At 44.4% G+C, this 24,911-nt stretch overlaps 1 protein-coding gene across 7 annotated transcripts in view; it reads left to right on the plus strand.

Annotated features, from left to right (window-relative positions):
- The window catches only part of FAM210A (family with sequence similarity 210 member A), a 462,026-nt gene that overhangs the window by 42,131 nt on the left and 394,984 nt on the right, over positions 1–24,911 (plus strand). For 4 of the 7 annotated variants that reach the window (XM_069620811.1, XM_069620810.1, XM_069620809.1 and 1 more), the window contains exon 2: positions 15,963–16,077. The exons of the other annotated variants lie outside the window; for them this stretch is intronic. The gene's annotated coding sequence lies outside the window, so the exon portion shown is untranslated. The remainder of the gene's footprint in view (positions 1–15,962; positions 16,078–24,911) is intronic. 7 annotated transcript variants of the gene reach the window in all.

Below are 24,911 nucleotides of genomic sequence, written 5' to 3' on the forward strand. Positions count from 1 at the left end.
TGAAACTCGTTTAAGCCATCACAGAATGCTAATCGCTGCGTTGCAAATCGGATATTCCTTGCCTAATCTTTGTCATGCTTTGTCTTTCTATCCTTTTGCCTTTACTATTTTATTCCTTATTGCCTTTTTGTCTCCTGTTCAGCTGGACCCATGGTGCCTTCTGTTTCCTGTTCTGCTAGAACCGATTGCTCAGTCTGCCTCCGGAAATACACCATCATTTCTGACACCTTGTTCTATCTCTGAGGTTTTTTCCCTTTTTGAGGGTTTTCCCCACTTTATTTGGAGGGTTGCTCTGGTTTCCATCCCTTCCTGTTACTATCCTGAGGAAGGAGCAGTGGCCAGAGAGAATCGTCCCTTTCTTCGGGACACTCTCCAGCCAGAAGTGACGATCCCGTACTCGCTAAAGGTCCCCAAAACTTTATCCAGATCAGCTCAGCCACTGATGGCTTGCAACACCCACCTTATCACAACAAAATGGCACAAATGCAGAATATGATTCGTGCTATGCAGAAATTGACTGCAGAAGTCCAACTCCTAAAAGCCGAGAATGTTGCTTTAAAGCAGTTTAAGGCGCAGCACGATGCCGAATTACAGGACTCCCCTTTAGCAAGTTCCAATGTTCATAAATGACAGATCACCTAAAAAACTGTGCATGTACAGTTCTTTATTTTTTAGCCGCTTCTGTACAATACTTATCGAGTGAAAGTGAAATTCCTTATTTCACATATGATCAGTAATATCCTGTCCTCGTTAACGCCACTGGTTGTCTCCAATGACCCGCTTCTAGACAATTATTCAGGATTCCTTTTGCCTTCAAAACACTCTTATTTATTTATTTATTTATTTATTTACATTTATAAAGCGCTCACACAGCCCTCAGGCATCGAGGCGCTGTTACAGGAAGAATGTTTTTCTTAGTTGCGTAATTGTGTTTTTTTGTCTTAGTTACGTATTTATAACGCGCTTAAACACCCGGAGGTTTCTAAGCGCGGACCCGGGGATCGAACCTGTTGCTGCTTCGTGTCGTCTTGCTTCCAAGACGCGCACGCTGCCGCTGAGCTATCCTCCCGGGACAATAGACCAACTCTTCAATAGACCAAACCAGGTATACATGGCCCAAGAAACCCTCCTTGATTTCGTCCAGGGAAACCTAGACTTGATGTCATATACAGCTAATCAAGGATTCCGGTTGGTCGAAAGAAGCCTGTTGCACCTTTTTCCGCAGGGGTTTGCATGATGCTTTAAAAGATGAACTTGCCAGGGTTCCTCGACCTGCTTCTTTTTCCACCTTGGTCTCTCTTGTTCTTCAAGTTGACTTCTGCTTGTTGGACCGGTGCTCTGAACACCCGAAGAGTCGCTAGACAATTCCAAGATTGCACCCTCTGTCCTCTTCTCCCCCCCCCCCCACCCCCCAATATTAACAATTTCGGGGAATCCGAAGCTATGCAACTGGGCTCTGCGAGAGGTCCATTAACCTGTGGATGAAAGGAGTCGCCGACTTGCCCAAAGCCTATGTATTGTGAGAAACCTGGGTGTATTCTCACTCCTAAATCCACTGTATCTTCTCAGGTGGCCAGGGAAAGGCCATCGCTCTTGGGTCCCGACCCTGGGGGTGGAGAAGCAATGGAGGATCACATGAGTCGAGGGTCCTTGGGACCTGGCAGTGGGGTGCACCCAGGCTGGACATGGTATCCCCCTTTCAATATTGACGACCAACTTAACCTTTCCCCAACCTTTATGCGTTATTGTAAGTCGGCTCCTCTCACTTTTCCTCATGTGACACTTGATAGTACTGAGACGAGGAAGAGGCAGCTGAGAGTAATGAATACTATACAGTTTCACCACTTTGGTACTGGGTCGAAGAAGATGCCTGCAAAAAGTTGTGAAGGTCAGGCATGAACCCTTAATCCTGGTCAGGCAAGGTTAATTGGGAAAGCACCCCTGCAACCTGTTAGAGGGTTGCAGATGTATAAATTGAGAAAGCAAAACCGAGAGAAGCAGCAGGGAGGCCAGTGTAACCAGCAGGGAACCTTGTTTGGGGAGAGGCGAGCTGCTGGAGGCAACTGCTGTGAGTCCGTCCGCTGTGTGCAGCACATCGTGACGCTGGGGACTGCAGGGAGAGGCGGTCTTATGAAGCGGGGCGTGGGAGATGGGGCTCTGTGGAGCTGACTGAGGTCAGAGAAGGGAGCCATATGGAGAGGCCGTCACTTTACGTTTGAACAGAAGTGCTTGTTCCCCTGTGTCAATGAGCCGTCAGTGTCTGAGTGGGTGGAGTTGGACCCCTGACAGCAGAAGTAGGTGTGTTCCTCGTTGCCGTGAAGCTGTCAATGTAGACCAGTGAGTTTCTGACATATGAGAAATCCGGTATAACTTGGTGCGCGAGTGCCTGAACATTTCCATTATTGAAGTATACTTTGTATCTGAGTGGTCGCGTGTCTCAGGAAGACTGTTTTCGAAAGTCTGAGTGCTGAGCATTTAAGTTGAAGTAAAACAAATGAGTACTGAACAATGGGATGAATGGAAATTGAACCTTAAGCAAAACTAATGCCCTTTGAATACCGAACTGAATAAAAACTGTACAATTAAGCAAAGTCTAACTGAAACTTTAAAATTAAGGGAAATAAAGGTACATTGAAGATCAAACTAAACAGAACTTTAAAATCAAGCAAAAGCAAAGCTTATTGAATACCAAAATGAATGAAAGCTTCAAACGGCATGAATGCATATTGAGGGCAGAATTAAAAGAATCCCTGAAGTTAAGTATATTATATAAAGAAAGGAAATAAAGCTTTATGGGCAAAGGCAATAAAGAGAACAGCCAAGACGCCCGCATGGAAACAGTAGAACTGTTTCAGGGGGTGGGGGGAACTCAAAGAAAGCTGCAAGCTGGAAGAAGTTCGGAACTTTATTTCAAACCCTGTTTCTTTGGTTGCTGACATTCCTACACATTGTATAGATGTAGTTGTGAGGGCATGTATAGGTTTTGGACACAGACAGACTTTTAAGTTGAACTCTTTGACTCGGACTTCCCTTGGATTCATGTAGGTAGGGAAATCCAACCTTATCATAGGGCAAGTTAGGCCTTTAAGTTACTAAAGTGTTTTATTTTAAATTTTGAATCTGTTGTCTGTGTCTTGCTTCATGATGCCTTCACATTATGTGTTACTCGCCACTAGTTGAACAGGTCGGGGCGTTGCTTGACCTTCGGACACTAGGGTAGAGGGAGCAGCTCCGGTAAGCCTTCAGTCTAAGCTGGTATGTTCAAGATATTGAACTCTCCAGAACCAGACCTCCTCAACCTGAGGAGCTCTTTAATGCAACACACCCCTTTGTTGTTAGAGTTAATACAAGCAAAGGAATTGGTTACCCAAAAGAGCGGGGATATCCACACCGCTACACCAAGCTGTGGAAAAAGGAAACACTGTTACAAGGTAATGATTGGGTAACACGATAAGTATGGTGTTTGCAAGAGAGAACAGTACCTGAAAGAGAGGCTTGATAAGGCTTGGTAGAGTTGTATAGGTATCAAGAGGAGTAGTCGAGATGCAACTACTAGAAAACGAAAAGAAGGTTGGATTAACCTTAATAATACCCGTACAGAATCCCAAAAAATTTACAAAATAGTTGGACAGCTTACCCTAATAGGAGAGAGTTAGAATTTAGGTAAATCAACGTCAGGATAAAATAAAAAAAATAGGGTAATTAGTATGTGATGCTACCCCGAACGGCACAAGGGACGCAACTAGGTCCAGGGGGTGCACTGGGTCAGGATAGCGTTCAAGTGCACAGTAGTCACTTATGATGTTGAAGTATTCCAGTTAAGTTGATCCAAAGGAAAGCAGGGCAGAAACAGCAAGTCTATCTCAATCCTGAGAAAAATGCCCATGCCCGGAGTATACAAGAGTCTTTACATAAAGAGATAGATAAAAGAACAGTCTTACTTTAGGGATGAAAGGAAGCAGTTCTTCTCAGGCAGCTATGAAACTGAGGAACAGGGGCTTCTGGGTGGCTGGGAGTTCACAGCGCCGCTTGCGCAAGGCTGGAAGGGATGCAGTGCTTCTGGGCGGCTGGGAGTTCACAGCGCCGCTTGCGCAAGGCTGGAAGGGGTGCAGTGCTTAGGAAATACACTGCCGAGCCAGCAGGAAAGTAAGTGTAGAATGGAGGTAAAGGTTCGGCAGGCAGACGAGACCACTGTCGAAGAAGCCGAGTTGACAAATCCAACGAACAGGCAAAGAAGGGTCGATGAAGGAATTCCACGGTCAAATATCAGATAAGCACAAGGTAAGTAAGTTCGGCAAAGTAACGCTAATTAGAAGCAGCGTTCGGGTCTACGCGGGCTTCTTTTGAACACCTCTTAGGTGTATTGGGGCGGGGCCTATACCGCCGTAAACGTGACATTGAAGTCACGTGACTTCCACGAAATCGGAACTGCGAGATTGGGAGTCCCTGTCTCCATGGTAACCTCCAGCGTTGCCATACGGCGGAAGCACCGAGACGAGGGAACTTCGTAACATTATGTACTGCAGCTCAAAGGGACCTATTGCAAAAGAATGCCCAATTGCATCTCAAAGAAAACCGGGAAACGCAAACTAATGGAGCTGAGGAACGGAAACACATCTATAGCTAAAATCAACCACTTTCTTCTTTGGATCAACTTTCCTCTGCCTTGTTTGTTTTTGACTATTAGTCTTAATTCTCCCAACAGCCAATGACCTAGAAGCCTTAGCATTGGTTGATTCAGGAGCGTCAGGTCTCTTCATGGATGATGCTTGGGCACATGCACATTGTACTCCTAGACTAGCTAAAGAACAGATTCAAGTGGTTGAGGGCATTGACGGCCAGTCCTTGTCCTCGGAATTAGTCCCAGAACAAACCGTTTTCATCAGAATGGATCTTGCCAAACATACAGAGCGCCTCTCATTTGACGTCATCAAGACTGCCCATTTCCCTGTTGTCCTGGGTCTTCCATGGCTTTGACGCAACAACACATATAGAAATTGTACTGCAAGAACCTTATTTCTTGGTTCTGAATTCTGTTTCGGCCACTTTTCCTTGGGGGGGGGGGTGGGGGAAAGAACCATCACTTTCTACACGTACACATTTTGTCTGTATCTTCACATGTCTCTGTCGCTCATATTGCCCATGTAACTCCAAAATAAAACCAATCTTGAATGTCTTCTGGGAATCATTTGCTTTTTTTGCCTCCACATCATCCAGAAGATTGTTGTATTGACATTCTTTCTGGCGCCTTGGCCCCCTTTGGCCCAATGTTCATATTGTCGAAGTCAGAAAAAGAAGCTCTAAGACAATACTTGCATCTGAATTTAAAGCATGGTCTTATTCGTGAATCCAAATCAGCTGAAGGAGTCTCTTTATTATTCTTTGTGCCAAAGTGGGACACATCTGAACTCTGTCAATATCTGGATTCCCATGGACTCAGTCGGATTACCATTTGGGCTAAGTATCCCTTACCCCTGATCACAGATATTTTGGCGGCGCCTCCATATTTCCAAAGCTTGACCTCCACAGGGCCTAACACCTTATTAGAAGCCGATGAGTAGAAGACTGTTTTACAATACCCTTCAGCCTTTTTGAATACTTGGTGATATTGTTCAGCCTTATGAATGCACCGTCTGTCTTCCAGCGCTTTATGGATCAGATTTTTTAGGACTTTCTTTTTCTTTGTTATTGTCTATTTAGACATTCTTAATTTTTCTAACAACCTGGAGGAGCACATGTCATCTTCAAAAACATAATTTACTAGCCCAACTGGAAAAATGTCCATTTGACCGTGACTCCGTTCGCTATTTGGGTAATGTAATTTCCCATCCCGGGATATCCATGGATCCCCGGAAGGTTTCTGCAATCCTCGAATGGCCATCGCCTACGCTGGTAAAACAGATGCAACAATTCCTTGGCTTAGCAAATTATTACAGAAAGTTCATCCCTTCTTTTTCCCAAATTGTTTTACCCGTCTCTTAAAGGAACTATTTTCTCTTGGAATCCAGAAGCAAAACACGCTTTCTTCAAGAGCAAATTCATTCAAGCTCCTATTCTGTGCCAGCCGGATAATACATGTGCATTCATCGTGGAGACAAATGCATCAGATTTTGCCATTGGCGCCATTCTGAAACCGCCTCAAGAAGATCTCCATGAGCACCCTGTGGCCTGTTTGTCCCCGACTCTCAAATGGTGAGAACTATACGGTCTAGGCATGCCTGTCGGATGGCAAGTAACGAGCGGCGACATCTTCTTCTTCTTCTTGTCTCCAGTTCTACCGTTGAAATATGGACTGATCATAGAAATGTACATGCTTTACAAAATGTGGAGTGCTTTAATACCAGACAAGTATTTGGACATACTTTTTTGCTCAATATCAATTTCGACTAATATGCATGGAAATACCAGCAGTTTAGCAGATGCCTTATCTCGCAGGACCGACTTACTGAATGATCGTCCGGCACCACATATTACCACTCTACAAAGCAAAACCTTTCTCTTCAACATACACCTATTCCTGACCCAGGTCCAGCGGTGAACTGCCGAATTATCTTTTTGTGAAAAGGGTGGATCTTTGTCTTTTCAGCTCCATCAAAGAATGGTTACCCATTTCATGGAGCCTATCTTTTCGTACCTACTGAAATCTTCACCAGAAGTACTCTCCTTGTGTCATGAGTCCTTAGTGGGTGGGCATAGAGGAATCCTCTCCACTTTACATACCGTTTGTCGTAATTTCTGGTGGCCTTCTATGTCCTCTTCTGTAGGTGCTTATGTTCGTTTGTGTTCCACTGGTGCCCAAGCAAAGCGGTCTACTCAAAAGACCTGTGGGACTTCTACAAAAACCTAAACTTCCAGAAATCCCTTGGCAGACCATCTCGCTTGATTTTATTGTAGATTTGCTACCCTCTCGCGGTTATACAGCTGAAATGGTCACTGTAGACTGGTTTTCTAGTATGGCACATTTTTCTCCATCAACAAAGATTCTTACGGCCCCTGAAATGACTAAAGTCATTTTTAGGAACATTTTCTTTTTGTCGTTATTTATTTTTCTCCACTGCTTTTTAATATTATGTGCTTCACTCCCTTGTTCCCGCTTGTTGCCCTGTGGGCGCTTTGCAATAGTATTTTGAAAGTAAGTGAAAGCAAACAATAAATAAATAAATGGCTTACCTCAGACCGGCTTACCTCAGACCATCATATCAGAGGTACTCCATGCATATATCTCTTCTTGTCTTCACTGTGTCATTCTTTGTGACTAAGAGCCCTTTCTTCGGGCTACCATCCAGAAACCAATGGAGCAACAGAGTGGGTTAACCAAACCCTCTACATTGCTTCTCTTCTTGGTCAGGATGACTGATCTACCTTGCTGTCAATTGCAGCGTTTTTCGTATAACAATTCACCTCATTCTTCAACCAAGTTCAGTCCTTTCTATTCTTCTAATGGATTTCATCCAAGAGTCTTTCCTACACTACTTCCTGAACCCACAGGAATACCCTCAGTGGATCTATGGATATCTGATCTGAAAAAGTACAACAAGATCCCATGACAAATCTCGCTAAATCCCAGCAAGGATCAAGAAACACGCTGATTGTCATCGTTCTCCTGCTTCCCAATATTCAGTTCATGAAGTCTGGCTCTCCTCACGGTTTCTGCCTAAATACATATGTCCATCTAAGTCAGCCCCCAGATTCTTTGGACCTTTTCGTATATCATCAAAATAATCATTCCTGTGTCATATCATCTTCAACTTCCTCCTACCTGGAAACTCGTTAACCAAACACTTCATGTCTTTGTTGAAGCCTTACCTACCGCTGGTTTCTGGTAAAGCTTCACGCCTCCTCCACTTCTACGGGATGACCCCCTGGAAATGAAGTGGCCTGGATTTGTGATTCTCGATATCAAAGAGGTCAGCTGCCGTATTTAGTGGAATGGCTTGTGTATGATCCCTGTGATAGATCATGGGAACCAGAATCAAACATCCATGCTCTTGTCTATGGTTTGGAGCTGACTTCGCCATCTTCATCCTCGCAAACCAGATGCTGTTTCCCTTTTCAGGGGCCATACTGTTGTACCTCGATGCTCACAGATTGCCTCCCGACCTTTTCACCGCACTGGAGGCCATTGGTCACGTTGGTGACGTTGGAAGTTTAGCAGACTTCCTCATGACGCCCTTCGCACCTTCTGCCACGTATGATGTCACCATGTGGTCACATGATCCACATCTTCATTTCGCCTTAGCTCATTTAAACCATGATGGAAGACCTGTCTTTGCGTTGCAACTCAGGTATTCCTTGCCTAATCGTTGTATCGCTAGTTCTTTTTATCCTTTTCCCTGGGCTATTCTATTCCTACCTGCCTGTTTCGCGTCCTGCTGGACCCGTTCTTGCCTTTGGCTTCCCGTCCTGCTGGACCCGTTCTTGCCTTTGGCTTCCCGTCCTGCTGGACCCGTTCTTGCCTTTGGCTTCCCGTCCTACTGGACCCGTTCTTGCCTTTGGCTTCCCGTACTGCTGGACCCGTTCTTGCCTTTGGCTTCCCGTCCTGCTGGACCTGTTCGTGCCTTTGGTTTCCCGTTCTGCTGGAGCCGTTCTTGCCTTTCGCTTTCCCGTTCTGCTGGAGCCGTTCTTGCCTTCTGCCTTTGCTTGCTCAACACCTTGTTCTATCTCCAGGGTTTTCCTCTTAATTTGGGGGGGGTATGCTCTGGTTTCCATCCCTTCCTGTTACTGCCCTGGGGAAGGGGTGGCGGCCAGAGAGGATCGTCCATTTCTTTGGGGGGAAACTCTCCAGCCAGAAGCGGCGATCCTCTACTCGCCAGGGTCCCCAAAACCTTTTCCAGAGCCATCTACATCGCCATACAAGCTTCAGGTGAGCTATGGCACTTAGTACTCCAGTTAAGATTTTGAGGTGTGAGTATTTACTCCCTATTTTTTAAAGTTAGGAGTAACATTATTTTTAGGGAGTACAAATGTAAGTCCAATTCCTAATGGGAGTAGTATTTTCTAAGTGAGTAAAATGGAAAATGTAAATGTTTTTGTAATAATTATTCCTTTGCACTTAGTTATTCATACAAATTTAAAAAGATACATGTTTACTTCTCCCAAAAAGGCAGTAGCATTAGTAGTTTCTTCCTGTGGTGCTATGTGCAATTCTGGTCCAAACACATCCCTGTAGCTGTGTGGGTGAAAGCAGGAGCACATGGTCCTAGGTGTCTGTTTCCTATTTTTTGTTAGTCTTTTTACTGCCTATTTTAATTTTTTGGGAGTATTGGCCTAGTTTGCAGTTGGGATGGATCTGATAAATAAAAGCATTGTGTCTACCATATGAATGTGCTCTGATCTGATAAATAAAAGTGTGTGTGTGTGTGTGTGTGTGTGTGTGTCATGAAGTACAGTTCAGGTGGCCTTAATGCCGGTACAATTAAAGAAAGAACAAATAGCTCAAGGCATCGCCATTATTATATGCAGCTCACTTGGTCTAACAAGCACTTTGTCCATTTCTTTTTTTAGTCCTAGCAAGTTTAAAACGGGCTTGTGAAGGCCAAGATCCATTGTTAAAACTGTTTTTGATTCTGGGGTCACAACAGATGCTGTTTTCTCCAACTTCTTCATGAATGTGAGCTGTGTTTGTGTGCTTGTTGGGCTGGCATCGATGTGTTTGAGTACACAGACTCTAGTTTCTTTAGTTGGAGGATCACTTATAATGTAATTGTAAGCTGACCAGGTCAGTATCGTAAGTGGCTTTGACTCTCACAGTCTCGGTTTCTTCAGTAAGATTAAAATGTATATCCAGCAACTCTTCATCGAAACATTCTTGAAAATCACTCAACGGCAAGACTTCCGCCTTCTTCTGATAGACCACCATAACTATACTGTGCAAAGTTCCTTTACCATACAGAGTATCATCGAGGAGATTGAATTGATGATGCTCCTGATATTTTAATTCGGCCTAGGACATCTGACGACGACTCCTGGTGGAGGTGTTTGAGGAGAAAACGCGAGTAAAAATGTGCTCCTGGGTTAGAAAAGTCTCCCGGAATGCTCAATTTAAATGAATGCAATTCAACTTCATGCACTGGGTCTATATGGCCCCTCAAAAGCACCACATGATCAATCCAGATAACGCACACACATGTACAAGATGTCAGGTGGGACTCGGCAGGGTTTTGTGCACATGGCCTGGGGGTGTTCCATAATAAGACCTTCTGGCATAGTGTGGTCACTAAAATTAACGACTGCGGGACAATTTGTTTGTTGGGGGTTCTGCCGGCAGGAAAAAGGAGCAGGTACAGGAAGAGGCTGGTTGCTTTCTTAGTATTACTGGCTAGGTGTAGACTGGCCATTTCCTGGAAATGTCCATACGGCCCCTTACTGAGCCAATAGTTCTATGATGTGCAGAGATGGGTGGTGGTGGAAAGCCAGATTATACATGAGCAAGCGAGGAGGGAAGTGCCTTTGAGTTGAATGGGGCACAGTCCTAGTTGTGTTACACACTTCCCCTGATGACCTTCCACCCTGAAAGGAATGCAAGTACAAGACCACTGAATTGATGCGTAAATGATTGTCAGGAGGGTGCTATAGGTCCGACTCGTAGACGATGTTCCACTTCCTTTGTCTCCAATATACTTGATAGTTAAATGACTATACTGTGATCCGTTTAAGTTTGGGAGGGAGGGAGAGATGGAGAGGAGAGAAGGGAGTTAATGGTCCTTGGGCTGCTGTCCCAGTTGAGTGTTTGTAAACTTGTTCAAAATGACAATAAAAAGATGTTAAAACATGCTTTTTATAAGTTGTTTAGTTGTAGCCTGATGATCAAGTATTCAGTATTGTTCCACTTGGCTCTCTTCTCAATACACTCTTAAACCTTTTCTTAACATTTTGGATTAATCGGGGGAGATTTATTTCTTTGTTGACATAAGATACACAAGAAAGTATTATCAGTTTTCTTTTTTTTGACTGATGGTGGAAGTTCTACTTTTAAAGGCAGACAAAGAAAAAACTGTGCCAAAGATTGAGATACCAAAAACAATCGTAGCTAATTTAAATTAAGAAATTGAGCTGGACTTCGAGAAATCAACAATAGAAGACATCATAAAAGGCCTGAAAAATTTGAGAGCTCAAGGACCGGACGGCCTGTCAAAAACAGACCTGAAAAAACACCCTGAGCAATGGGCAGCATTCCTTAACCAACTCTATGCAGGAATCTTGAGAGTCTCAAAAGTACCTCTTACCTGGAAAACGGCAGTAGTTGTCCCGATTTCTAAGGAGAGCTTGAGATCGGACCCAGACAACTGTCGGCCGATTGCTCTTTTAGACGTTGCGGGAAAAATCTTTGGCTCAATAATATTGAAAGCTTTGGTCAAATGGCGGACACTTACAAATCACTTTGACCCTTGGCAGGCAGGATTTGTTAAGGGGATTGGTCCAATTTTAAATATGTTTCTACTAAATTTGTTGAAAGCAAAAGCCTTACATACCAAAGGCTGTAAATTTATATCTAGCTTTTACAGATCAATCAAAAGCTTTTGACTAGTAACCAGAAATACACTGTGGGCCAAATTAGAGCAATTGCAATGCCCTAAAAAAAGTCCTCGATAACACCATAGACTTGCATCAAGATACATCCATTGTGATCAGGTTGGATAAAAGTGGAAATCTCACTAATCCAATCCCCATAAAATTGGGATTTAAACAAGGATGTCCACAGGCGCCCGAATTGTTCAATATATTCTTATCAGAAATCGACGAGGCTTTTTCAGAGGCACATGCCTTTCCACCAAAGATTGCAAATAATCTGATTGAAAGACTCCTTTATGCTGACGATATAGTCATATTAGATCAGACTCCTATTGTCCTTCAATGACAGCTAGATTCCCTGGAACTTTATCTAGAAAGTAACTAATAATAAATCCAGGGAAATCTAGGATTATGAACTTTAAAGCAGGAGACAAAGTAACAAAAAAGGAAAGCTATCCCTGAAGGGACAACGTAACCTCACAGTAAAAGAATTTACGTACTTAGGTGTAAATATTAACACCAGTAGGGGCGAAGCACAGATGATAGCCGAATTCCGGAAAAAGACTAAAATCTGGCAACTCAAGGTTGGATCCTACTACAGAAGTATTGTTGATACTCTCAATTCCACTGGTGCAATTTTATCGGTCAAAGATGCAGCCAATTTTAACATACGGCGCAGAGACATCATTTATGCTATCCGAAACTATATGGATAAAACTGGAGGGCCTTTTCTGGAAAACTGTACTTGGGCTGCCTAAAAGCATACCTATAGCCATGGTACGAAGAGAACTAGCCTTAACATCGCTTAAAGCTATTACTCTATGGAAATCAATTTCCCTGTACTGCAAATATGTAGAGGGAAATCCAAAGGGTGGCTTTGCAGTCTTAAAGCAGACAATGTTAGATCTGAGAGAAAAGCAGTTGACGGAATGGAAGGAAATATGTTTGTTGACTTTGAGAAACATAAACGAAACAGTGGATTCTATGATGTGCGATCCAGACAAGATTTAAAAAAAGCTGTATATTAACGATTGGATCAACACGCAGGAATCGATCTACAACTACAAATACTTTGACGAATTCTGGTCCCGGCCACGAAAGCTAAATGATCTTCCAGGATACATAAAGGTCTTCCCTAACCATTTTCTTAGAATGCAATATCTGCATCTACGCTTGAACCCTTTTCCATCAAATCTACGGTTAAGTGAGAGAAAAGGCCCTAATGCTACTGCTACGTGCAGACTATGTTCAGACATCAACACAATTGAATCAATTCAACATCTGCTGAGCTGTCTGAAGCTAAAAGTGGAAAGAGAATCAGAAATGGGTAACATTTTGAAACCATATTGCAACAGATCTATTGAAGACTGGTGGTTAGTTCTGATAGAGGGTGAGAAAACGCACATCACCTTGGCAGTGTCAATTTCTTGTACGAATTCAAGCAACACTAGACTTGGTTAACGGAGAAGATAAATAGCCTTCTGGAAATGGTTGTAGACGATTGGATATATGTATTCCGACACGTCCAGTGGTTTTGCGCACCACAAACTGTGTTATCCTGCTTCGACTTATCTTTTTCTCAGTTCTTTAAAAAAAAAAAGTTAAGTGTGAATGTATTTCTATTCTAAGAAAATTGGAACAAAAGTTTTAATTGTTTTCTATTGACGAAAGGTTTTCAGTTGTCAAATAAAAAAATGACTCAATATCTGGAGGCATCGACATTTAGAAAAAATTGATTTTACTGGAAGATGGAATCAAATTTCACGCTTGAACTGCTTTTGAAATAATTTTCAGATTTTATTGCCAAATACCAAAACCTGTAACAAATTAGAAGAAAAAAAAACATGTCACAAATCATGACAAACGAACTGCGAACAGAAATTTGTAAGCAATAAGAGATCCTATTACTTTAAGGACCTTCCTTATTGAGTTTTTGTGGTGAACCAAAAAGGTCCTTAGAAAATATTTCAAAGGATTACTCTGAAAGGAGTTATAGATCAAAATTTGATTAATAAATTGTAGCAGCAGCCATCTTGGATTAATGTCACACAGGTCCACTGCCACAAATTCAGGCAAAACACCTGGTAATACACCATTATATGCTTCATTTGCAATGCACTCCTGGTATTCTCTTCATTCAAAATCCCACTGAATTGCATATGTCCCTCAACTTGTGAGGCTACTCCCTTTGAATGGGTGTGCTCCTTTGATGCCTGGGCCCGGGACAGCTGCCTGTTGTGTGACGGTCTCTGGGTGGGGTGGGGGGGGTTGCACTCAAAGAGATCAAAGACGAGGCATGGCCATTCAGGTTCCTATCCTGTCGCTTTGGTGGCCTCAACCTTTAGACCGAATACACATCACGTTCCACAGCTGAGCTGGCTTGCTGGAGATGACGCAGGTGACATCAAATTGGATGTGGCTGTAATGATTGAGTAGTGCAATGCACCATGTCTTGCCCCGCAAATATCTTATATGTAGAGGTTATCCTGCCATCAGCATGGGCTACTTATGATGATCATAGTTTTGGTACTGTCTCAAAAGACAAGGGGCTCTTTGCCTTGCTGCAAAGTTCCAGTCAGTGCAGCAAGTATCCCCCTTGTTTGGGAGTGAGTCTTTGTCTCTGGTTAGTCTCTGTCATTTGGGATTTGCAGACACTCTGCCTCGAGTCTGCGTTCACATTCGGGTGCTTCCTGGCGTACATTTTCGTTGGGCTCCTACCCAGGAATCTTTTTGTACTCTCTCCAATTAGTTCTCTCTTGGTTTTTACCCCTCCCAGCAGTCTTTTTTTCTTTCAGCCCGACTGAATTTCTTGTCTTTCAACCCGTCTTGGGGTCTTCTGTTGGCTTTGGTTTGGATTGACTTGTCTTGTTCGTTTTCCTAGGCCTATTTCACTGGATTCAATAAGAAACGCATCACCCAGGACACTCTGTCCCTGTTGTACCCTGCCTCTGCTGTATTTTTTACTAATACATTGCTGTGTTACTTATCCACAGATTCTTGTCCGGTTGTTCAGCATCGCCCAACCTTGGAGTGTGGTTGTGGTTCTGCTGCCTCTTGGTGGTTGTGTGTGTGTGTGTGTGGCATGAAATAAGCAGTGTCACAGAGCAATTTGCTATGCAATTCTGTAGGTTTGCTAATTAAATTGGCACTTGGGTAGCAAAGTTAGCTATTTAAGTTACCCTGTTCAATGAAAGCACAGCTCACCCTGCATTCCTCTCTTGCCTTCAGAGCTCTCTCCACCCTCCTTTTCTCTGTTTACTGCAAGTTCAAAGGGGTTAATCGAGAGAGTGCAGCAGTAATCATCCCCTTCACTCATGTGCCAAATGGCCTGTGTGGGAGTGCTACACACGTTTTATTTTTCAAATAATTGCAAACCAGAAATAATCAGGATAATACTGTTATTAAGCTAACTGTATCCTGTCTGCCAAAGACAGTATGTGTTTGCTTTTTTTTTTTTTTACAAAAGGTTTTCTATTCCTTTTCTAAAAATGCAATAGGTTACATAGTGCATAATTACAGTATTGCTACTGTAAAACACTGCACTGTCTCCATGTTTTACAGTGAAGTGTAACTAAATCTCATTGTGAACTAGATTTCATTTTTTTGAGAAAGATGCATCATATCGACGAGTGGACACTTGAAAATGAACATGACCACATGCCCAAATGCTTTGATGGCAAACCTAGCCCTGTGGCCTGCTGGTTACATACAGCTTGCAACTGGAGCTCAATCCATGAGCTGATCCCATACTCGACATTCTATCTTACCATGTTGGTTTATACCCGCTATACGTATGGCCTAGCGCACACCTATATGTTAAATTATTTCCATGAATTGATGAAAGATTAGTGGGGTCCCGGGGAGAATACCAACCTTGACACTGGGTTGTGTTAACCTATGTAAAACCAACAGATGTCCACACTTTTGTGGAACTCTCCCGTCCCCTGCACACCCGATCAATTGTGAAGACAATCAATAATTTGACAATAGTAACAATTTGTTTTTGAGAAATGTTTGTGAAAAAACGATTTAAGATGTTGTAAACACAATGACGTCATCACATCTCTACGTGATGACGTCACAACACAAATAGCATCCATTTTGGGCGTTATCCACGAGGAGTAACGCGGAAGGCAGCACCCACTCCTGGAGCCTCCTTCACCTGAGTAAGGTAAGATAGACGCATTAAGCGATCTGGCTTTCTCTAAGTGTCAGCTTATCGACACCATGAAATAACTAGAATGTTTTAATTGATTTGAACACACTCGTCAAGCACGGGATGAGAGCTTGCTAGACAGCAGGGACCCACTGCTTCCATAGAAGCAGTGATTTGTAAATACTGCCCTGAAGTTTCATAGGTCATTCTCTAAATATAATCTAAAAATTTACCATAGCCCTCTGGTGACCATATTTTAACCATCCACCATAACACATGTATATGTGTTTTGCAGATACGACTTGGGTACTCATCCAACCTCGATACCTCCCCACCACGGGACCTTCCCAGCGGTCCAGCGGCTACATTAACCAACTGAAAGAGTGGCACCGCATGTGAAGAAACGACAGGTAAATTTTGATGCACGCAGTGCATGTCAAGGATTTATGATCTCCCTAAACTTTATACTAGAACTCAGGACATATTCCTCTATTTTAATCTAGTCTTTTTTCTACTGTTTTTCATATTGTTTTTATAGTTTGTATACTAACTGCGAATCCATGCAACCTATTGGTTGTTTTTGAAAAGACCTCAATCTTTATCAAGTTAGGAGATTAAACATTGGACATCCAGGTGATTATTACATATACGGTTATCCAAAATTACATCACTGAGATTAATTAAGCTTGAGACCTGAATATTGTATTATATATTGTAGGTGAAGAAAAAAGAAAGAATAAAAAAAGGGCAAACAACTCTTGAAGAAGGGGACAAAATCAACCCCGAAACGCGTTGAGTAATATATGTCAACACTTTCTATGATCAATCTATGGTATAAGTTAATTCTCCACAGAATTGAGGAAAGTGTGATAAACATATTGTGTGCCCACGAAGAATATTGCACCAAAATTGAGTGTGACTTAAAAATGTGTATGTTCACGCTATATAAGCAATGTTGAAATCGCATCAATACAGATGACAAATATTTAATGAATTTATATACAAATGTGTAGCTAGTGATTTACAACATTAAATTGATGGTCATCATTTTTTGACATAATTAGTGTCTTAAATCTTTTTTTCACAAACATTTCTCAAAAACAAATTGTTGCTATTGTCAAATTATTGATTGTCTTCACAATTGATCGGGTGTGCAGGGGACGGGAGAGTTCCACAAATGTGTGGACATCTATTGGTTTTACATACACTTCTACCCGCTACCCTGAAAGTGAGATGGCCGCAAACTACAATATTCTGACTAGTTTGCCCAGTTCTCTGCCTGCTACGCCATCTAATCTGCTTAGTCTCTTACATAATGAATACACAAAGCTGACTTGATATTTACTTAAAGTAGCGATCAATAGTTTCATTCAATATGTACATCTACAGACCTACTGCAAAACTGTACACTGTAGTGGGCCTCCAGACCTCACTTTGCTCTATGATTATGATTGCATTATATATTTGCACCTGCAGTAGAGTGAGCTGGTTAAACTGTTTTCAGAGCCTTTTTATCATATCTATTTATTTGTGTCCATTCATGCAGCTAACCTTTTTACAGACACTCATCCAGGGCTCACAAAGCAGATTTGCCCACTCGCATAGTAGAGTAGATATTAAGAAGGGCCAGTACTATTTGCAGGGGATGTTGGAAACTTTTATTTAAACTTTACTTTGTTTGCAGTAAATGTCAAATGCAGGTTTCACTGTGCATGGCTGGCCTCTGGGTGGCAGCAAACTAAAGTGGGTTTGTGGTGACATGCACCATTTTGCAGAAAGAATTTGCAAGGCCTGACTTATCTCACGAATGTCTTACTTCAGCGATATACAAAACTGCTGTATTGTTGGTAATTTTATATCTTGGGTACAAGTACCTTCTGGTGGTATTAAAACCATTAGTACAAAATTGCTAATCAAATGGGGTTGTTTGCTAATCAAGAAAAATGTAATTAGCAAACTCTGCTGATCAATTTTTGAAAACGAATTCATGCCTAGTTACGTGTGTGTGCATATATGTATGTGTATATATTACACAGCCACGGTAGTGCCTGTGTAGTTATGGTTAAGTTGCTAATCCCATAGGAAGAGCACTTTTTGGGCGGCTTATAACTTCGCTCTCCCTGGACGAATCCTCACCAAACTTTGCAAATAAAACGTATATAGCCCACTCTGAATTTTTGTGCAAAGTTTGGTGAGGGTTGGTCCAGGGGGGGGGCAAAGTTATAGGTGGGGTCCCAAAATGTATTTTTCCCATACACTGAATGGGGAAAAGACTTTGCTCACGCCTACAGCCCAAACCGCTGGACGGATTTTCACCAAATTTGCGGCAGGAGCGGCGGCTTGGTCCAGAAAGCGTGCTTTTGCAAATTTGGTGAAAATCTGTCCAGTAGTTTTTCAAAAAATAACCAAAAAGTAGGGCACCCAAAATTAGTCATATCTATGTCTGCTCCGCGGACACACTTCCCTATTCGCTCCGCGGACAGTGTCCTGATTGGCTAATCGGCTTGTGTAATGTCTGCGGACATGCGACGTGTTCGCTGATTGGATGGTGAAGTGTGTCAGATTTCTGGAAACGCCCGCCATCTTGGATTCGTGGACATCTGCTGGTGTCCGCGAACATCGCGGTCAAAACATATTAAACACAAAATTGCATTTGTCAAACTTATCAAATAATCACTGGGGAGGTGAGGTGATGAGGATGGGATATGGCTGCAAGAAGCAAAAAGTTCACAGACAGCTCAGCATTACAGGATTGGTGAAATGCAGTTTTTTAATGGCTTATAACTTTGGCGCCACTTAATAGAACGACATGAAATGTTTGCATGTATATTTCTGTCCTGATTCCGAATGAGTTTGCAATGTTTGGTGGGATTCTGTCATGAGGGGGCAAAATTAGAGGGGGTGTCCCAAAATAATGTAATGGCTTATAAATGAGGTGCCATTTGACGAATCTACACTTCATTTGGTAAACTGATAATAGATCTACATATACATGTTTTTGCGAAGTTTGGTGGGATTCTGTCAAGAGGGAGCAATATTGTAAAGGCTTATAAATGTGGTGCCATTTGACAAATCTACACAAAGGTTTGCAAAAAGATTATAGATCTAGATATAAATGTTTCTGTAAAGTCTGAATGGATTTTGTCAAGTGGGGGCTAGGTTATATGACAATTGTATGTGCATACATTTGACACTTTTGAAAAAATAAAACATGGGTGCATTTCCAGCAAACTTGTGTAAGGAGCATTAACAAGGACCTGAAAGCATGGTTTTGCAAATGTCCCTGTGTTTTATTTTTTGACGAGTGTCATAATGTAGGTACAAAGAATAGTGCTATATCTTTGGTGACTGAGGTGTAGGCCGATGCCATGGGCAGTGGCCAGATTGCCCGGGTCATGGAATAAGGTCATGATCCGGACAAATTTGGCTATTGGCCATGACCACGAGGGACAACACATGGGGTTAAAGTGGCCATGACCACCTGGGACTGGCTTTGTGGTAAAGTTATTCGAACTTTATGGCACCACATTTATAAGCCTTTACAATATTTTGCCCCCCCCCTCTAATTTTGCCTCCTCTCGACAGAATCCCACCAAACTTTGCAAACTCATTCGGAATCAGGTCAGGAATATAATTGCAAAATGTCATGCAGTTTTCATTGAGTGGTGCCAAAGTTATATGCCATCCAAAAACTTCCCTAAACATCTGAAGTGTCCCTGAACTTCTCAGGACTGTTCACGAACATCCAAACTGTTTGCTTACTTTCGTGGCAAAAAACACCTCTAGAGGGGTAGATGCAGCGTGCACCCTCCACTTGGGTTGCCTATTCAGCAGTGCTTATTGCTTCGACGAAGAGAAGAGATGGAACAACTTGATGAGTGGAGAAAACACAAGATGGATCATAGCCGTGGCAGGATTCTACCTAGGTCTATTGAAATGGCCGGAACTTGAACAAATAAACTCTACAACCCGAGGCAAACAAATTTCTCCTTGAAATGACAGAGGCTGGCATGGTCAGAATTTTTTTTTTTTTAAACAGTTTTTATTATTTTAAACAAACACACCAAACATTACAACCTTTTAGGACGTTCATAATCAATATCAAAACATCACATTATACAATGTCATCCTCTGTCCTCCCCCTCCCTCCCCACAAACTCGAGCCGTTTCATCCGTGCCATCTGCATGAGCATTCTCCGGTGTCTCAGTACTTGTCGATTTGTCTAAGTCTTCCGTTTCTTGAGTGACCTGGTGAGGATTTGCCATCGAGGTCACCAGTTGCCTCCAGGCTATCAAGCGGCCCACTTCCCCTTCTCCCCCCTAGTGACAGCTTCATACCATACCACAGTTTCTGCTTCCGCCTATTTCAAGAGGTATGCCCACCATGTCTCCACTCTAGGCCTATGGGCCGCTTTCCAGCACATCGCTATTCTGCGCTTGGCCAAGATATAGGCAAGTCCTTCATCTTACTGATATGTTTTAAAGTACGTGGCCTGGGAAAACTCCCAAGCATGCATGCCGAAGCAGACCTCACGTCAAGCACCACTTCCCCACTGGCCTTTCTCGTCTTTATTTCTTCCCAGAATCTCTGCACCTCAGGGCAAGCCCAGGACATTTGCAGCAGCCCTGCCTCCTCCTCCCCACACCTGGGGCATTTCTGTATAGCCGAGCCTCCAAACCTGGCTATTCTTCCGGGGGTCAGATAAGCTCTGTGGGTGACATACAGCTGGATCTGCTGGAGTGTCGTGTTCCGGGACACCTTCTTATGGTACCTTTTGGGCTCTATCCCACTGTCCCTCTGCCATGGGTTCTCCCACCTCCTCCTCCCAGTCAAGCCTCAGTTGGAGCAGCTCCTTCCCTGCTTGGCGCTCAGGAGCTCATATATCCGAGATATTTCATGCCCTCCCTCCGAGACGTCATACATCATTTCCAGGGTAGCATCAGGTTCTTCCGCTAACACCGTCTCAGGCCACCTCCCCCTCACCCGTTTCATAAGCCTGGTATAAGTGATATATTGGCCTCTGTGCACCCCTGTCTCCTCCTGCAGCCTCTGAAATTCCACTGCCTCCCCTTCCTGCCATATATCTCCGAGGGTAACGAGGCCCACCGATTCCGAGTATCTGCGCACCCCTTTGAACAGTTGGGAATCTTCCCCACATAGCAGAAAGCAGGTCCGGGTCGCCCACAGTTCTCCATGCTCTGCGCCAAACTTCCCAGCCCAGCTCCAATAGTCTCCCCTTCCCCGCCATTTTAGTTTTATGCAGCCATACTGTCTCTCTCAGGAAGTATGGAGCTGAATCACCTTGCAAAAGCCTAGCTTCTGCCGAGTCCTCTGTAGACAACCATCTAGCCACATAAAACAGCTGTCCCGCCAAGTAATATAATTCAAAGTTTGGCAGGTTTATGCCCCCCTTATCACATGTGCTCTGTAACTTTCACAGGGCCATCCTATTCATGGAATTGCGCCATATGAAGCCCCTGCACAGGCCATGAAGTCTCACAAAAAAGCGTCTGGGGATCAGGGACGGGACATTCACAAAAAAATGCAAGAGTCTGGGCAACACCACCATTTTGAGCAGCGCTGCTCTTCCCATCATAGCAAGGGGTAATCTAGACCAGAACGCCATGCTATTTTTAATTCCCTCAATTGCTTTCTCCGTGTTATGTTTGTGCTCTGTCTCTATCCTGTGGTAAATATTTACGCCCAGATATCTGAACGTCTCGGTCTGCCAGGATATTTGCAGGACGGGTAGCCTCTCTAATGGGGTATTCCTATACCTTCCCAAGGGGAACAGACTAGACTTCCCGGGGTTCACCGATATGCCTGAGAGGGTGGCGGAACTATCCATCACCACCAGCACATATTGCAGATTCTCCTCCGGGTAGCGCAAGTAGAGGAGCATATCGTCTGCATACAGTGATATCAGTTGTATGCCTCCTGTCGTGCGAATTCCCACCTTACCGTATTGTTGCCCCAGGCAAAATGCCAGCGGCTCTAATGCCAGAATATATAGCATGGGCGACCAGGAGCATCCCTGTCTGGTCCCCCTACTGAGTTGCCATTTATCTGAAATTATAGTTCCTGTTTTAACTCTCGCAATCGGGGAGCTGTATAACATCTGGGCCCACCTGATGTATCCTGGTCCCATCCCGTATCCTTTCAGGGACGCCATCAACCACGGCCACCACACTGAATCAAAGGCTTTAACCGCGTCCAGCGACATGATAGTCAACTCGCCCGAGTCTTCCTCTGCTTGATCAATGATATGGTGCAGCCTCCTATGGTTGTCTGTGATATTTCTACCGGGAACATAGCCTGTTTGGTCCGGGTGTATCAACTTGCCAATTACCCTCTTAAGTCTATTAGCCAGCACTGCCGTGAGTATTTTGCTATCCTGATTAAGCATAGACAAGGGCCTATAAGACCCGCAGTCCACATCCGGCTTGCCTGGTTTTTGAGCGGGATGATCACTGCCTCACGGAGGGACGCCGGCAGTTCCCCCTGCTCGTAGGCTTCATTGAACATGGCCAGCAGCGGCTGGAGTAGCTCCTGCTTATATGTTTTATAAAACTCGCTAGGTGGCCCATCCGACCCGGGCGCTTTACATGTGGGCAGGTGTTGGATCACCGCCTCAAGTTCGTCCGAGGTGATGGGGGCCTCTAGGTCTGCGTGTTCTAGGTCATCCAAGGTGGGCAGCCCTATATCATCTATTGTTTCCAGTATTTCTTGACTCGTATCTTCACCTGCATCCTCGTATAATTGTTTGTAATACTTGAGGAACTCCTTGTTTACCCCCTCCTGGGTATTACAGATATGACCTCCAGCGTCCCTGACCTCTCTGATCACCTGGCGGGGTGTCTCATTTTTGTATAACCATGCTAGTAATCTACTTGGTTTATCTCCCCCCGCCCGCATGTTGCCTCTCTGTATATTTCTTATAATTTAGCTTGCATAGTCTGTCCCAGAGTTCACTACAGGTCATCTGCTAGTCTCTTATTTTAGTGCTGTCCTCTCGGGTGGTCCACTCACTTTGTATCAGGCCCTCTAGCTCTCTTTCTCTTTCTGCAGTTCCCATTCAATACCCCCTAGGAGCCCTTTGGATTTTGATATAGCAACCCCACGCACCACCACCTTAAATGCCTCCCATACTGTTCCCACAGAGCGTACACTGCCCGTGTTGAGTTCAAAATATTCCTCAATGGCCTCCCTCAGATCCTCGCGAAATCCCGCATCTTGTAGGGCCTCAGCTCTGAGCCTCCACGTCGGGTTTCGTGCTCTGGGGGGTTGATGTCGCCACTCTATGACCAAAGGCAAATGATTGGAAAGTACCCGGGCCTTATATTCTGCGCCCACCATTTCTCCCACTATCTCAGCGGCGACAAACACGTAGTCCAGCCTCGTATGCAGGTCATGTGGCGCTGCGTAATGCGAGGTATTGCCTTTCCATTGGGTGCAGCCGTCTCCACACATCCTCTAGGTCAAGGTCTATCAACGGCGTCCTCAGCGCCTTAGCTGCTGGCGCCGGCTTTTCTGACTTGTCATCTGACCTGTCTATCTTGGGGTTCAGAGTGCAATTGAAGTCCCCTCCCCACACCATGCACCACCCACCAGGGGGCTAATTTTACTATATAGGGACCTAAAATATGCTGCTGTATCATGGTTAGGGGGCCTACAAATTTATAATATTCACTTCTCTGTTCTCCAGGAGCCCCACCACCACCATTTTACCGTCTAGGTCTGTCGTTGATCTGAGCAACTGAAATGGCACATGTGGTGCCACCCATGTAATCAACCCTCTTACATATGCCGAGTATGTGGCCCCCATGACGTTGCCCTTCCATTTTCTCCTGACAACCTCCAACTTCTCCTTGGTGAGGTGGGTCTCCTCTAGCAGAGCTATGTCAATCCGCATCCTCTTTAGGTACATCATCACCTTATTACGTTTTAAATAACTATTGAGGCCCCGCACACTCCAGATCACGACTTTGAGATTACCCAATGCCATTGACTTGGTATCCTTCCCTTCCCCGCTCCCTCTGATGTCTTCCTAGATGGCCCATATTCCGACTCTTAACCTTTCCAACCTCAACAGCTTCCCCCCACCCCCTTTTCCTGACCCTGCCCCACTGCACACAACCCCCCCTCCTACCCAACCCCAACAATGCCCAGCTCCATCCCTGGATCTCAGGCCCACCCGCGTCTGGTCCTGTCTCGCGGACCGAGGACTAGGACCCCGCGGGGCGTCACCGGACTAGCAGTGACCTAACTAAGCGTAATGCTATGGGGTTCAAGGAGTATCTCCCGGGAGCTCCTACTTGTCTGATTAGGAGTGTTTGCTTTTAGCGGATCTTGCAAGCATGTATTTTCTGCCACATTCCCCCCAGGCTTTATTTAGTACTATACTCTAGTCCCAGTGTCTTGTGCTGTGTCACCAGAGATGACCCAGCTGCGTGCTACTTATCTTCTGCGGCTCCTGTCTGGATCCCCGGTTCCTGGGGGCGGCCCTGCATATCCAGCCAGTCCATAGCATCCTCCGGCGTCTCGAAAAACAGGGTTTTGTTCTTGTGGAACACTTTCAGTTTGGCCGGATAGAACAACATATATCTGTGGCCAGCCTCTCTCAACCTCCTTTTCACTGACCCAAAGTTCATCCTGCTGCGTTGTACGTGCAAAGTGTAGTCTGGGTACGCTGTGATTTTCGCCGGCCCCCTTTCGATCGTACCTCCCTTCCGGAAGAATTCAAGTATCTTCTCCCGATCCCAGTAGTTTAAAATCTTTGCAATCAGCGGCCTCAGGGCATTTCCCGGGGGTAGTCTCCTTGTCAAAGACCTGTCCACCCTTGAAACTGCAAACCGTTCCTTCCGTCAATCCTACAATATGAATGTTGTTGCGTTTAGCGCGCCCTTCTGCCTCCTCTGCCCTGTTCTCCAGATTACCCACACGCTGCACCAGGGCATGGAGTTCCGATCCATTGTCTGCGCATGCTGCCGTGTTTGGGGCCATCTCCTTTTCCAGGTTTCCAGTGCGCTCCGCGAGTGTCCTCACGTCCTGTCTCAGCAGATTAACTTCTTCCTGGACCAATCCGATCTTGAGGTCCATTCCCACTTTTAGGTCATTCATTGCCAGGCCCAGTTTGTTCTCCCAGGCAACTCTCAGGTCCGCAATCGCTGCCAGCACCTCCTGGATCGTGCCCGGTGTCTCCGCTGCCACTGTGGTGGTGTTGTCTCTGCTTTTGTCCCCTTC

This window comes from Ambystoma mexicanum, chromosome 5q (genome assembly GCF_040938575.1).
Source record: "Ambystoma mexicanum isolate Mex_15411 chromosome 5q, UKY_AmexF1_1, whole genome shotgun sequence".
Classification (NCBI taxonomy): domain Eukaryota; kingdom Metazoa; phylum Chordata; class Amphibia; order Caudata; family Ambystomatidae; genus Ambystoma; species Ambystoma mexicanum.